The sequence below is a fragment of the Silene latifolia genome, chromosome 7 (assembly GCF_048544455.1).
Source record: "Silene latifolia isolate original U9 population chromosome 7, ASM4854445v1, whole genome shotgun sequence".
NCBI lineage: Eukaryota > Viridiplantae > Streptophyta > Magnoliopsida > Caryophyllales > Caryophyllaceae > Silene > Silene latifolia.
In genome coordinates, this window is record NC_133532.1 from 90084160 (window position 1) to 90090034 (window position 5875).

Below are 5875 nucleotides of genomic sequence, written 5' to 3' on the forward strand. Positions count from 1 at the left end.
TTAGTGCATATTTGGGTCATTTACTATCTTTAGTTTTTTGTTTTGCATATTCTTTGAGATTTTGATCCCTTGGTAGGAAAGGAGTTAGAATCTTGCATTTTCATGGCAAAACGAGACTAAATTGATCGAATCCAATGACAAAGCATCAAGGAGCGACAAGATTAGAAGGCCTTTGTACATATGTTAGTAGATGAGCAATGTTGAGAAAGGATCCTTGAGTCCCCAAGGAAATCCCCAAGGAATTTATGAAGAAAAGGGAAGAAAAGAAGAAGAAGTCTTGCTGAGGCACAATCAGTGCGGATTGTCTACAATCCGTGCGGATTGTCTACAATCCGGCCGTCCTCCACCTGCACAATCCGTGCGGTTTTCCACCAAGACGCTCGAATTCCATCACCACAATCCGCCCGGATTCTCTCGAATCCGCTCGGGTTCCTTCGCCAGAATCCGCCCGTCCCGACCCTGATCCGCTCGGATTCCTCTACAGCGCATTTTCGTCTTCTCCAAGCTACAAATAAAGAAGCCCTTCCTTCGGAAAATACCGGCTCCTCCCTGCTCAATCTAAAAAGTGTAATTACTAGTTTAGCCCTTAGTTAACCCTAATGCAACCCCCTAATTTCCACTATAAATACCCCATTAGTCTAATTAGAAGAGCATGTTCTTCTTATCAACAATTAGAGTAGTTAATATCAATCAAATCTCTCTTTAGTTTTGTAATCAACAATTAATCAAGTTCTAATACAAGTTGTATTTCCTTAATCTCTCTTTTGTTCATCCTTTATTTTGGGTAATTGAAGATTATTTGGGTTATTATTGGGAGATTGACAACCTCTCAATCAAGCATCAAGTACTTCTTTTATCTTTGCTTTATTATTGGAATCATTAGTAGGTATAATTCTCTTAATCCCTTTTTAATTATTGTTAATTACTTTCATTTATTCATCATCTTTCATTTTGTTGGTATGATTGACAACCTTGGTAGCATGATCAACATGATAATGAGTAAGTAGTCTCTTAGCTAGGGTTAATGGGTGATTAGGGGAAACCAACATGGGGAATGATTCATGCTTAAATTAATATGCTTTCATGTTTTATTTGCTTGCTTGTTTTGATCTCAACTCATGCACATGTTATGTTTGATGAAATGCTAAGTCTATGAATCCTTGCATTTACTACCATCACCTATCTTTTCAATGAGACTTGTAAGACATAACCCAACTCGAGTCTCATTAGACCATGCATGTTGTTGAGTAGGGAAGATTAAGTCGACTTGTAGGTGTTGTACAATCTAATCGATTCGGCTCTGGGACCCAAACTTTCCTAGGATTGTAAGATATAACCCAACTCAATCCATCACAACAATAATTGCTTGCTTATAATTTGAGAACATGTTTGTATGATCAATTCCCATGATTCCCCTATGATCCCATGACACCCTAGTGCTTTTAATCAATTGTTTACACCCCCTTTTTAATTCATCTTGCTTGTTTATTTTCATTGCTATTTTAGTTAGTGACCTTCTACATCAACCCAAATTGTGACACCCCTAAGACACCACTAGTTTCAATTGAAATCTCATTTCAATACCCGTCCCTTGGGATCCGACCTTTACTTGCCTCTTTACTAATTGTAGAGTTGTTTGTGAAGCTATAAATTGTGTTTTGATTCGGACGTGACCCAACGACCACATCTTTCTATTTGTGAACACGAAACGGACCGATCAAAAATGGCGCCGTTGCCGGGGACGGTGTTTGCTTGATTTAGATTTCTTTACATTGTTATTAGTTGTGTCTTTTCTTTGCCTTGGGGAAGTAAAACTCCTCAAGGTTTGTTCTAATCATTTTCAAGTTGTTCGATATTTTGCGAGATGGATCTTATAGATTGTTTTGTAGAGGACCACTTAAGTATACCTTTCTTCAAAGATCCCATGCAAGCATTGGAAGCCTTGGAAGCAAGTGAGGCTAAAAATATGTATTGGGAATTGGAGGTGGATCTTTTTGAGGCCGCTCTAGCTAACAAAGAACTTACTCGTGCACAATCCGAATTAGTGCATAACATTCTAGTGGAAGCATGTCAACCCATAGAGGATGAGCAATCCATCCTAGAAGATATTTTACAAGCTCAAGAACAAGAGGAACCCATCATGGAATTTGAATATGATGAGGTTGATGAGAATGAAGAACAAGTCGAATATGCTATGAGAATGGAATGTCTAATGGAGATGGAGCAAATTCTCAATGAAACTCCAAAGGAGGAAAGTGAGGTACAAACTCCTACTTTGAAACCCCTTCCCCCAAATTTGAAATATGCTTACCTTGATGAATCAAAGACCAAACCCGTGATTGTTAATGATAGACTTGATGATGACCAATTGGGAAAATTGCTTAATGTGTCGAAACAACACGAGAAGGCTATAGGTTATAGTCTAGATGACCTTAAGGGGATAAGTCCCAACTTTTGCATGCATAGAATTCATCTAGAGGAAGACCATAGACCTACCATTCAACCCCAAAGAAGATTGAACCCCCACATGCAAGAAGTTGTCAAAGGAGAAGTCATGAAATTACTTGATGCGGGAATCATATATCCCATATCGGATTCTTTGTGGGTTAGCCCCGTCCAAGTGGTACCCAAGAAAGGAGGTACCACGGTAGTGACCAATGAAAAGAATGAACTAATACCCACAAGAATGATCACCGGTTGGCGTATGTGCATTGACTATCGAAAATTAAACTCCGCAACAAGAAAGGATCACTTCCCCTTACCATTCATTGACCAAATGCTTGAGAGTTTAGCCTCCAACAAATTCTTTTGTTACCTTGACGGGTATTCGGGATTCTTCCAAATCCCTATACACCCGGATGACCAACATAAGACCACCTTCACATGCCCTTATGGCACTTTTGCATATAGGAGGATGCCTTTTGGTTTATGTAATGCCCCCGCCACTTTCCAAAGATGCATGATGAGTGTCTTCTTCGATTACTTAGAGACCATAATGGAAGTTTTTATGGATGATTTTAGTGTTTATGGAAAGGACTTTGACTCATGTTTGCATAATCTTTCTCTTGTGTTGCAAAAGTGTGAAGATGTTAGTCTTGTTTTAAATTGGGAAAAGTGTCACTTCATGGTCAATGAAGGAATTGTTTTGGGTCATTTGATTTCGGAAAAGGGCATCGAAGTCGATAAAGCTAAAGTTGAGGTGATAGAGAAACTCCCACCTCCCGTGAATGTTAGAGGGGTGAGAAGTTTTCTCGGTCACGCGGGTTTTTATCGTCGTTTCATAAAGGATTTTTCAAAAATAGCGAAACCGCACACTCAACTTTTGCTTAAAGATGCCTAATTCCTCTTCACTGATGAGTGTGTTGAAGCTTTTAATAGAATCAAGGAAGCACTAATCTCGGCACCAATCATCCAACCCCCGAATTGGGAGTTACCCTTCGAGATTATGTGTGACGCTAGAAACTACGCCGTTGGAGCGGTTCTTGGCCAATGGGTAGGGAGAGCTCTTCACGCCATCTATTACATAAGCAAAACCCTCGACCCCTCCCAAGTGAATTATGACACAACCGAGAAGGAGCTTCTTGCCATTGTTTATGCTTTGGATAAATTCCGTTCCTACTTGCTTGGATCCAAGGTGATTGTATTTTCGGATCATCGTGCTCTCCGACATCTCTTGATAAAGAAGGAGGCAAAACCAAGATTGTTGAGATGGATTTTGCTTCTTCAAGAATTTGGCTTGGAAATAAGAGACAAGAAAAAAGCCGAGAATGTGGTGGCGGATCACTTGTCAAGGATCCGGTTTCATGATGAAAATGTAGAAACCCCGATCAATGATTCATTTCCCGATGATATTTTGATGGCCATTCAAACACAACTTGAAAGGCACATCACCCCATGGTTTGCCGATTATGCCAATTATATTGTTGGAAAGGTACTCCCTCCAAATTTGAACCACAACCAAAGGAAGAGATTCCTATTCGAAGTGAAGAGGTACTTTTGGGATGACCCAAACCTCTACAAGGAGTGTAGTGATGGGCTCTACCGGAGATGCATCCCTCAATGGGAAATCCAAGGAATCTTGGAAGGATGTCATTCATCACCCTACGGTGGGCACCATGGAGCAAGGAGAACCGTTGCAAAGATTCTCCAATCGGGCTTCTATTGGCCTACAATGTTTCAAGATACAAGAGAATTCATCATTCATTGCGATGTTTGTCAAAGAACGGGAAATATCTCGTGGAGGAACGAAATGCCACAAAGGGGCATTCTAGAGGTGGAGATCTTCGATGTTTGGGGAATCGACTACCAAGGGCCCTTTGTGACATCCAATGGGAATAAGTACATCCTTGTGGCCGTAGATTATGTCTCAAAGTGGGTGGAGGCAATTGCCACCCCAAATGATGATGCAAAAATGGTCACCAAGCTTTTCAAGAAGATAATTTTCCCAAGATTTGGAGTTCCTAGAGCGATCATTAGTGATGGAGGAACGCATTTCCATGAGAAGAAGCTTGCATCCCTTTTGACCAAATATGGTGTCCAACATAGAACCGGCTTGGGATATCATCCTCAAACAAGCGGTCAAGTTGAGATTTCAAATAGAGAGATCAAGCAAATCCTTGAAAAAGTTGTGAACAAGACTCGGAAAGATTGGAGCACAAAGCTTGATGATGCTCTTTGGGCTTATAGGACGGCCTATAAGACTCCCATAGGAGCCTCCCCTTACAAGCTTGTCTATGGAAAAGCATGTCATTTGCCAATTGAATTGGAGTACAAAGCTTATTGGGCAATCCGAGCACTTAATCTTGATCTCAAATTGAGCGGTCAAAGGAGGATGATTCAAATCCAAGAGTTGGAGGAGTTCTGACTACAATCCTATGAGAATGCAAAGATTTACAAAGAAAGAACGAAATTGCTTCATGATAAGAGAATTAGACAAAAGGCCTTGCACAAGGGAGACAAAGTCCTTCTATTCAATTCCCGCTACCGACTTTTTCCGGGAAAATTGAACTCTAGATGGATGGGTCCCTATGTGATAACCGAAGTTGGGAAATATGGAGATTTCGAACTCAAGGCGGAAGATGGAAGCAAGTTCAAGGTAAATGGTCAAAGGTTGAAGCCATACTATGAGGGAGCGTTTGTTGGAGAGGTCGAGGTCACCTACCTCGGGCCCCCTCACCCTTAAAAGGACTATCTAAGGGAGAGTTTGGTGGAGTCCTCCCTAAACCACCACTTGTAAATACACTAACCCTCTAACTTGTATTTATTATTTTATTGCATTTGTTTTAATAAAAAGCGTGAACTCTTTTCATGAGCGTAAGTGAGGGAGGGTTACTAATGAATTTTGAATGAAGGAAGGAACAAATTCTCGAGTGTGGGGACGCATCTAAGAGAGGAGAGAAAGTCAAAGGATAAACTCGCAGCTGAACACGTGCGTATCCCCTGGAATCCGGCCGTTTTGCTGGAATCCGAGCGTTATGTAGAGAATCCGTCCGTCCAGCCACGCTGAGGATTTGAAGATTTTTGGACTGAGGTCGAATCCGAGCGTCCCAGAGGGAAAAACGCCTGTCTTGAAGAATCCGGTCGGATTTGAAGGAAGACGCCCGTCTTCCTACCTGTGCATTTCAAGGAAAAATTTCTGTAAAGGAATCCGTCCGTCTTTAGAAAAAGACGCCCGTCCCATCATAAAAGAATCCGAGCGTCTCATGCTCGAGACGCCCGTCTTTGAAGCGTCAAATTCTGGAAATTTTCGCTGTGACAGAATCCGGGCATATTGCCCAGAATCCGCCCGTCCCGAGGAACACCAATCCGAGCGTCTTCAGCTCGAATCCGCTCGTCCTCCCACGGTGTTTTGACCCGACTTTTCCCTAATTAAATT